Genomic DNA, 10,647 nt, shown 5'->3' with positions numbered 1-10,647 from the left:
GACAAAACCACTACCCAGGATAGTGCCTCAAATCGGGACAAGGCCCTCACCCAGGACAGGGCTTCCACCCAGGACAGGTCCTCCACCCTGGACAGGGCCCCCACCCAAGACAAAACCACCACCCAGGATAGTGCCTCGAACCAGGACAGGGCCCCCACCCAAGACAAAACCACTACCCAGGATAGTGCCTTGAACCGGGACAGGGCCCCCACCCAAGACAAAACCACCACCCAGGATAGTGCCTCGAACCAGGACAGGGCCCCCACCCAGGACAGGGCCTCCACCTAATACAGTGCCTCCACCTTGCACAGTGCATCCACCCAGGACAGGTCCTGCACCCTGGACAAGGCCCCCACCCAAGACAGGGTCTCCACCCAGAATAGTTCTTTCACCCAGGATAACACCCCCACCCAGGACAGCTCTCCCACCCATGGCAGGGCCTCCACTCTGGACAGTGCCCTTACCCAAGAAAGCTCCCCCACCCATGGCAGGGCCTCTAGCCTGGACAGAGCCCCCACCCATGGCAGGGCCTCTACTCTGCACAGCGCCCCCACCCAGGACAGGGCCTCCATCCAGGACAGAACCCTCAACTAGGACAGTGCCTACACCCAGGACAGGGCCTCTGTGAACAGCAGGGATTTTCTTCCTAGGACAATAACCAGAAATAAAAGCACAGTAATTGAGAGAAGAACTAAAACATCCAACATATAAGATTTACCATATGGTACCGTATATAGAGGTACACCAGTATAGAAATAATACAAGCTTTATATAAGAAGAGGTTAATAATAGTACATACGTTCAATGTACACACAGGTATTAACAGCAAAGGGCCCAATGGCACTGGGACTCAGAGTCAGCCTACCTACTCAGTGCTTAGTCCCTAGTTCAACTAATCTGTTATGCAACCTGAAGACAAGATCTGCGGTGATGAGGAAGCCTTTTCACTTTTGTCCAACCATCCTGGAACGCAGCTCTTCAGCAGCAGAAACTGTGGTGTGATACTAGAACTCACAGTCAACCTATCTACTTTGCGCTTTGTCCCTAGTAGAATCTAATCTGTCATACAACCTGAAGACAAGATCTGCGGTGATGAGGAAACCTTTTTACTGTTGTCCAACCAGCCTGGAATGCAGCTCTTCAGCAGCAGAAACTGTGGTGTAATACTACAACTCAGAGTGAGCCTATCTACGATGTGCTTAGTCCCTAGTAGCGTCTAATCTGTCATGCAACCTGAAGACAAGATCTGCGGTGATGAGGAAACCATTTCACTGTTGTCCAACCAGCCTGGGACGCAGCTCTTCAGCAGCAGAAACTGTGGTGTGATACTAGAACTCAGAGTCAACCTATCTACTTTGCGCTTTGTCCCTAGTAGCGTCTAATCTGTCATGCAACCTGAAGACAAGATCTGTGGTGATGAGTAAACCTTTTCACTGTTGTCCAACCAGCCTGGGATGCAGCTCTTCAGCAGCAGAAACTGTGGTGTGATACTACAACTCAGAGTGAGCCTATCTACGATGTGCTTAGTCCCTAGTAGCGTCGAATCTGTCATACAACCTGAAGACAAGATCTGCGGTGATGAGGAAACCTTTTCACTTTTGTCCAACCAGCCTTGGACGCAGCTCTTCAGCAGCAGAAACTGTGGTGTGATACTAGAACTCAGAGTCAACCTATCTACTTTGCGCTTTGTCCCTAGTAGTGTCGAATCTGTCATACAACCTTAAGACAAGATCTGCGGTGATGAGGAAACCTTTTCACTGTTGTCCAACCAGCCTGGTACGCAGCTCTTCAGCAGCAGAAACTGTGGTGTGATACTACAACTCAGAGCCAACCTATCTACGCTGTGCTTAGTCCCTAGTAGCATCTAATGTGTCATGCAACCTGACCTCTAGCTACAAGAAGCAGCCACTGGATACCTAACCTGGCTCTAGCCCATGCTGGTTTTTGACCCCTGAGCTAAAACTAGCTATAGAATCCCAGATCAGAGGGTACAGGGTTAACTAGACCACAGAGGTTGCAGGAGATCTGCTCGGAAAAAAGTAATATGGATGTTAAGAGGCTGCAGGAGACCTGCTAATCATGGAAATGGATGGTAATAGGCTGCAGGAGACCTGTCAAAAAAAGGAAAATTGATGCTAAGAGACTACAGGAGATCTGAAAAAAGGGAAATGGATGATAATAAGTCAGCAGATGATCTGAGAAAAAAGGGGAAATGATTTTTATAGCATATGTCCTGCAGCCTTATAGCCCCTCCATTTCCTTTTTTTCTCTGCAGACCTCCTGTGGTCCACTTACATCCATTTATCTTTTTCTCAGCAGATCTCCTGCAGCCTATTAGCATTCATTTCCCTACTGGATTTCTTAGCATATCTTCTACAGCCAATTAGCACCCATTTTCTTTTTTTTTTGTTTTCAGACACCACATTTCCACATACAGGAGCTGCATTACTGCAATACTGGATGGTATCCAGACCAAAAGCAGACACTATGAGGTAATTGTTCCTGTGTTCTGTCTGCTTAATTGCAGCTGCCTATAACTTCCTGCTCTGAGTCCTAGTGAGATGAGTCTGTGTCCTATTATTATCTCACATGCACAGTGCCAGACAGCTCAGTCTGTGCTCCTGTATGTGTGTAGTGCCCCTTCTGGTCTGGGATTCTATAGCTAGATTTAGCTCAGGGTTCAATAGGCAGCATAGGCTGGAGCCTGGTTAGGCATCCAACTGCCACTTGTAGTTAGAGTTAGAGGTCAGGTTACATGACAGATTAGACACTACTGGGGGCTAAGCGCAGATGAGATAGGCTGAATCTGAGTTCCAGTGTCACACAATGGTTTTTGCTGGTGAAGAACTGCATTCCAGGCTGGTGGGACAATGACGGGAGGGTATCCTCATCACCATAGATCTTGTCTATGGGTTGCATGACAGATTAGACGCTACTAGGGACTAAGCACAGAGTAGATAGGCTGACTCTATGTTCCAGTTCATACCATGGTTCTTGCTGTGGATGAGCTGCATTCCAGGTTGGTTGGACAACGGCGGGAGGGTTTCATTATCACCACAGATCTTGTCTATGGGTTGCATGACAGATTAGATGCTACTAGGGACTAAGTACAGATTAGATAGGCTGACTCTAAGTTCCAGTATCATACCATGGTTCCTGATGTGGAAGAGCTGCATTTCAGGCTGCTTGGACAACAGTTGAGGGATCTCCTCATCACCACATATCTTGTCTTCAGGTCTCTGACTCAAAGACAGATACTGCATCGTGATCATCCTCAGGGGTCCCTGCAACTGAACATTGCTGCAACACTCATCTGACAGACATCGCTGGTAGTTAGAGATCCAGTTGCATGACAGATTAGATGCTATGATGCACTAAGCGCAGAGTAAATAGGCTGACTCCGAGGTACAGTGCCAAACCAGAGTTTCTGTTGGAGAAAAGCCGCATTTCAGGCTGTTCCCTCATCACCACAGATCTGATCTTCAGTTTACATGACAGATTAGACACTTAGGCACTAAGCACAGAGTAGATAGACTGACTCTAAATTCCAAAATCACACCACATTTTCTGCTGGTGAAGAGCTACATTCCAGACTGGTTAGACAACATTTGAAAGATCTCATCATCACACATCTTGTCTTCTGGTCTTAGTCACAAGGATATATCAGGATCTTCCTCAGGGACTTCCCTGCAACTGAACTTTGCTGCAACATTCATCTGATGGCCACTTCTGGTAGTTAGAGGTCAGGTTGCATGACAGATTAGATGCTACTGGGGACTAAGCACAATTTAAGTAGGCTGAACTTGAGTGTCATGCAATGATTTCTGCTGATGAAGAGCTGCATTCCAGGTTGCTTGGACAACAGATAGAGAGTCTACTCATCACCGCAGATCTTGTCTTCAGATCTGCAACACCAGGATGAATGCCACGTCATACTCATTCTCAGGAACCCCTGCATTTGGACTTTGCTGCAACATTCTTCTGACAACAACGTCTGGTAGTTTGAGGTCCAGTTGCATGACAGATTAGATGCTACTAGGGACTAAGAGCATAGTAGGTAGGCTGACCCTGAGTGCCAGTGTCATACAATGGCTTTTGCTGATGAAGCGCCGCATTCCAGGCTGATTGGACAACAGCTGAAGGATCTACCCATCACCGCAGATCTTGTCTTCAGGTCTACAACACCAAGATGAATGCCACATCATAATTATCTTTAGGGGCCCCTGCACCTGGACTTTGCTGCAACATTCTTCTGACAGCAACGTCTGGTAGCTAGAGGTCCAGTTGCGTGACAGATTATATGCTACTAGTGACTAAGAGCATTGTAGGTAGGCTGACCCTGAGTGCCAGTGTCATACAATGGTTTCTGCTGATGAAGAGCAGCATTCCAGGATGGTTGGACAATGGCTGGAGGATCTTCTCATCACCACAGACCTTGTCTTCAGGTCTCTCACACCATGATGAATGCTGCATCATCCTCTGGGGCCCCTTCAAACAGACTGGGCTTATATCTATTAGTCTCTTACTAATCTTGAGGGTTTGATGGATTTTCTCCTTTTGATTACTTCTAGATAAAAAAATTGAGTTCCAATATCTCCCTATTTCTGCAGATATACATTTCATGATGTCTTTTGGTGTACAGATTCCTCATGTTCCCCGATACGAGCTCATACATTGTACTTTTTCAAATTTTCAACCATGATTAGCCTGGCAAGATATTCTCCTTGTGTTGAGGGCCATGGTATGGCTCCGGAAGGGACATGCTCACCCACCCACCCTTTCCTGGGAAACCAGGCTGCATGCTCACATGAGGGTCTGGTAAGGCTTTTGGGGGGTACCTCACATTTTAATTTCAAGAATTTTTGCGTAGGGTTCCCTATAAAATCCCAACAGACCTAAGGAGTCTAGTATGTATTTCTGGGGGGCCCCATACTGGTTTTTGGTTTTGGTTACATTCACTTGTCAGCCAGGAATCCCTGGTTGACAACTAAATGGGCCAGGGGAAAACATGCCTGAGGCCTCCAACTCCCTATAAACCAGCTTTAGTGGGAAGCACTCGCATTTTGCAGCAGTAGTAATACTGCAACTGGAGGTTCAAATTAGGTGAATACCCATTTAGTTCAGCCCGGTCAGCCATACACCGTCCCTTCAAAGAAGACAAATTCTATTGAAACATGGATTCAGTCCAAACCCAGAACTCATTCCAAGCGGTCCGTTTGTTGGTCCCTTATTGGTGATGATTGGGAGAAGGATCCCGTTATATCAGTGGTCAGTGAGAGAAGGACATTCATATACAGTGAAGGAAATACGTATTTGCTCCCCGGCTGATGTTGAATGTTCGCCCACTCACATAGAAATGATCGGTCTAACAATCGAATGTTCGGTGTAGTGTAACACTGAGAGACAGAATAGCAACAACAAATTCAGCAGAAATGCATGTATAACAAATGATGACTGATCTGCATGTTCATGAGGGAAATAAGTATTTGATCCCCTTCACAAAACATGACTTAGTACTTGGTAGCAAATCCCTTGTTGGCAATCACAGAGGTCAGACGTTTCCTGGAGTTGGCCCCCAGGTTCGCACACATCTCAGGAGGGATTTTGGCCCACTCCTCTTGGCAGATCCTCTCCAAGTCATTAAGGTTTGGCAGCTGACGTTTGGCAACTCGAACTTTCAGCTCCCTCCACAGATTTTCAATCGGATGAAGGTCTGGAGACTGGCTAGGCCACTCCAGGACCTTAATGTGCATCTTCTGAAGCCACTCCTTTGTTGCCTTGGCGGTGTGTTTTGGGTCATTGTCATGCTGGAACACCCATCCACGACCCATTTTCAATGCCCTGGCTGAGGGAAGAAGGTTATCACCCAAGATTTGACGGTACATTGCCCTCTCCATTGTCCCTTTGATGCTGTGCAGTTGTCCTGTCCCGTGAGCAGAAAAACCCCCCCAAAGCAGAATGTTTCCACCACCATGTTTCACAGTTGGGATGGTGTTCTTGGGGTCATAGGCAGCATTCCTCCTCTTCCAAACACGGCGAGTTGAGTTGATGCCAAAGAGCTGGATTTTGGTCTCATCTGACCACAACACTTCCAACCAGTCCTCCTCTGCATCATTCAGATGTTCAGTGGCAGACTTCAGACGGGCCTGGACATGTGCTTTCTTGAGCAGAGGGACCTTGCAGGCACTGCAGCATTTCAGTCCTTGTTGGCGTAGTGTGTTACCAATTGTTTTCTTGGTGACTGTGGTCCCAGCTGCCTGGAGATCATTGACAAGATCCTCACGTGTAGTTCTGGGATGATTCCTCACTGTTCTCATGATCATAGACATTCCACGAGGTGAGATCTTGCATGGTGCACCAGACCTAGGGAGACTGACACTTGTTTTGTGTTTCTTCCATTTGTGAATGATTGCACCAACTGTTGTCACCTTCTCACCAAGCTGCTTAGCCATAGTTTGGTAGCCCAGTCCAGCCTTGTGTAGGTCTACAATTTTGTCCCTGACATCCTTGGACAGCTCTTTGGTCTTTGCCATGGTAGAGAGTTTGGAATCTGATTGTTTGATTGCTCCTGTGGACAGGTGTCTTTTATACAGGTAACAGGTAACAAAATGAGATTAGCAGCACTCCCTTTAAGAGACTCCTTCTAATCTCAGCTTGTTACCTGTATGAAAGACACCTGGTAGCCAGAAATCCTGCTGAATGATAGGGGATCAAATCCTTATTTCCCTCATGAACATGCAGATCAGTCATCATTTGTTAGACATGCATTTCTGCTGAATTTGTTGTTGCTATTCTGTCTCTGTGTTACAATACACCGAACATTCGATTTTAGACCGATCATTTCTTTGTGAGTGGGCAAACATTCAACATAAGCAGGGGAGCAAATACGCATTTCCTTCACTGTATCTTCGTGAAATCATTGGTACCGAGAGATGGGCTTTCTCTGTTTCTCAAGGAACCCCTAGAAACCTTTGGAGGAACACTGGCTGAGAAGAGCTGGACTAGGCAGTCATTTATTTCTCTCCACCCATGGACCCATCTATGAGGATATACAAACCATACACTCAAAATACCAACAGAACCGTTCTCTTCGTTCCTCCCAAGACCTCCTGCTCTCTAGCTCCCTTGTTACCTCTTCCCATGCTCACCTCCAGGACTTCTCCAGAGCCCACTTCTCTGGGTCCCACACAGAAAGAGGTCCCAAAAGGAGTCCAACTGCGATTACGGACAACGTTGTCAAACAGTACAATCAAGGCCTGGGCTCACAGGCATGCAGGCCACGCACTCCAGGAATATACAGTGAGGAACAGAAGTATTTGAACACCCTGTGATTTTGCAAGTTCTCCCACTTAGAAATCATAGAGGGGTCTGAAATTCTCATTGTAGGTGCATTCCCACTCTGAGAGACAGAATTAAAAAAAAATTTCAGGAAATCACATTGTATGATTTGTAAAGAATGTACTTGTCTTGCACTGCTGAACATAACAATTTGAACACCTGAGAAAATCAGTGTTAATATTTGGTACAGAAGCCTTTGTTTGCAATTACAGAGGTCAAACGTTTCCTGTAGTTCTTGACCATGTTTGCACACACTGCAACAGGGATTTTGGCCCACTCCTCCACACAGATCTCCTCTAGATCTGTCAGGTTTCGGGGCTGTCGCTGAGCAACATGGAGTTTCAGCTCCCTCCAAAGATGTTCTATTGGATTTAGGTGTGGAGACTGGCTAGGCCACTCCAGAACCTTGATATGCTTCTTACGGAGCCACTCCTTGGTTATCCTGGCTGTGTGCTTCGGGTCGTTGTCATGTTGGAAGACCCAGCCACGACCCATCTTCAATGCTTTAAGGGAAGGAGGTTGTTGCTCAAAATCTCACAATAAATGGCCCCATTCATCCTCTCCTTAATACAGTGCAGTCGTCCTGTCCCCTTCACAGAAAAGCACCCCCAAAGCATGATTTTACTACCCCCATGCTTCACAGTAGTGATGGTGTTCTTGGGATGCAACTCATCCTTCTTTTTCCTCCAAACACGACGAGTGAAGTTTAGACCAAAAAGTTCTACTTTGGTCTCATCTGACCACATGACTTTCTCCCATGCCCCCTCTGGATCATCCAGATGGTCATTGGCAAACTTCAGATGGGCCTGGACATGTGATGACTTGAGCAGGGGAACCTTCCGTGCAATGCATGATTTGAAACCATGACGGCGTAGTGTTCTACCGACAGTGACCTTTGAAACTGTGGTCCCAGCTCTCTTCATGTCATTGACCAGCTCCTCCCTTGTAGTTCTGGGCTGATTCCTCACCTTTCTTAGCATCAGTGATACCCCACGAGGTGAGATCTTGCATGGAGCCCCAGTCCGAGGGAGACTGACAGTCATCTTTAGCCTCTTCCATTTTCTAACAATTGCTCCAACAGTTGATCTATTTTCACCAAGCTGTTTGGCAATTGCCCCGTAGCTCTTTCCAGCCTTGTGGAGGTCCACAATTTTGTCTCTGGTGTCTTTTGACAGCTCTTTGGTCTTGCCCATGGTAGTAGTTGGCATCTGACTGACTGTGGGGTGGACAGGTGTCTTTAACCACCTTCCGACCGCCCTATAGTACAAGGCAAGCGCAAGGTTGCTCTCTCATTCTGATAGGACGTCATATGACGTCCTACCATTCTCACTGCGCATGCGTGGCTCAGGGAGTGCACATGTAAAGAGGGAAATGCCGGTTATCAGCATTTCTCTCCTCTCGAGCTGTCCAGCGGAGAGCAGAGCCGGTAATCGGCTTTCCGCGGAGGGGACATGTACACTGATCATCAGGGCACTGATGATCAGTGTACCCTGATGATCAGTGTGGCCCCAGAAGTGCCACCTGTCAGTGCTCATCAGTGCCACGTGCCAGTGCCACATCAATGCCACATATCAGTGCATACCAGTGCACATCAATGCCACATATCAGTGCCCATCTGAGCTGCCTTTCAATGTCACCCATCAGTGCCAGTCAGTGCCACCTATCAATGCCAATCAGTGCCACCTATCAGTGCTGCCAATCAGTGCCACCTGTCAGTGTCGCCTATCAGTGGGCATCAGTGCCAGTCAGTGCCGGCTATCAGTGCCAGTCAGTGCTGCCTAACAGTGCCAGTCAGTGCCGCCTAACAGTGCCAGTCAGTGCCGCCTATCAGTGCCATATATCAGTGTTATGTATCAGTGTCATGTATCAGTGCTGCCTTTCAGTGCCCATCAGTGATGCCTGTCAATGCCCATCAGTGCAACCTACCAGTGCCTCCTCATCAGTGCCCATCAGTGCCACCTATCAGTGTCCATCAGTGCAGCCTATCAGTGCCCATCACTGCAGCCTCATTAGCGCACATCAGTGAAGGAGAAAAATCACTTATTTACAAAATTGTATAACAAAAACTAAGAAAAAACTTTTTTTTTTTTCAAAGTTTTCAGTGGTTTTTGGTTTAAGAAAAAATAAAAATCCCAGAGGTGATTAAATACCACCAAAAGAAAGCTCCATCTGTCTCAAAAAAATGATAAAAATTTCATATGGGTACAGTGTTGCATGACCGCGCAATTGTCATTCAAAATGTGACAGCGCTGAAAGCTGGAAATTGGCCTGGGCAGGAAGAGGGTATAAGTGCCCGGTAGGCAGGAAGGAGGTAGAAGTGCCCTGTAGGCAGGAAGGGGGTAGAAGTGCCCTGTAGGCAGGAAGGGGGTAGAAGTGCCCTGTGTCATGGAAATTTTGTATTGTTGGTCGAACTTTAAATGTGTCATATATTCGTGTTATTCATATGTCTCTCGTGTGGCTTAATTAAAGCTCTGAAGGCTGCAATTGGGCCATGCGCATGTACAATGTATGTATTACAGTACTCAGCTCGGTAATGGATGAGATGGCGGATCTGTGCTTATAGACCGGCGTGTATACCACCACGGCATTCGATGCGAATGCCGCTGGCAGTAGACCGCGGGCCTGTATCCACATATCAGCAGCATAGTACCACATGGACTTCGTGCCGCAAGGCGCCAAGCAGTACGAACTCCGCGTGTAGGCTTATGCATATCTTACAACCCATTACCAACTTGAAACTGTATCTTGGATGGATGTGTTTTAATAAAGATCGTACCGGGCCCATCCAGGTACAGACTGGTGTTTAGCTTAGGGAATGCTTGTACAAAGAATTTACATACCAATAGGAGCTAGTAGGACAGGAAATATGACCTCAGAAGGCTCATGGGGGGGAAGGGGAGGAAGTCTGCTGACCTCAGAAGGCTCATGGGGGAGGACCAGTGATAGATAATAGGAAAGACTATGCTCCAATCGGAATGTACATCCTGTGTATAGGCACTCCCCATTGCATTGTTCGGTGGGAGGGGATTGACTTTATTCATGTGGGGGGCATGTGTGTATTTGTAATAAAACCGAGGGCTGAGTCTGAAGCCGGCCCTTATGTGAATTCAACCATCAACCTGAAGGTGTCGTGTGATCATTTCCAGGTATAAGGAGCTCCAATCACCCACATTTCAACAGAAGCTAAAGTAGTTGGATGGGCAGGAATCGTGTAGTTCAGCTGCAGTCGTGGTAAGCGAGATTCGCACAGCTTTATGGGGGATTTCTGCGCATCCAACTGCGAGTACTCACGGTAAGGAGAAATTCGTT

The 10,647-nt window shown here is 47.2% G+C and overlaps 1 protein-coding gene across 1 annotated transcript in view; it reads left to right on the top strand.

Annotated features, from left to right (window-relative positions):
- The window catches only part of LOC149464993 (uncharacterized), a 374,728-nt gene that overhangs the window by 289,100 nt on the left and 74,981 nt on the right, over positions 1–10,647 (top strand). The gene's annotated exons all lie outside the window — the stretch shown is intronic.

Source organism: Staurois parvus, unplaced genomic scaffold, assembly GCF_062004578.1.
Source record: "Staurois parvus isolate SC_StPar_1 unplaced genomic scaffold, SC_StPar_1.0 ptg000144l, whole genome shotgun sequence".
Classification (NCBI taxonomy): domain Eukaryota; kingdom Metazoa; phylum Chordata; class Amphibia; order Anura; family Ranidae; genus Staurois; species Staurois parvus.
Note: the sequence above shows the minus strand (reverse complement) of the source record. Positions and strands in the feature narration are given on the sequence as shown.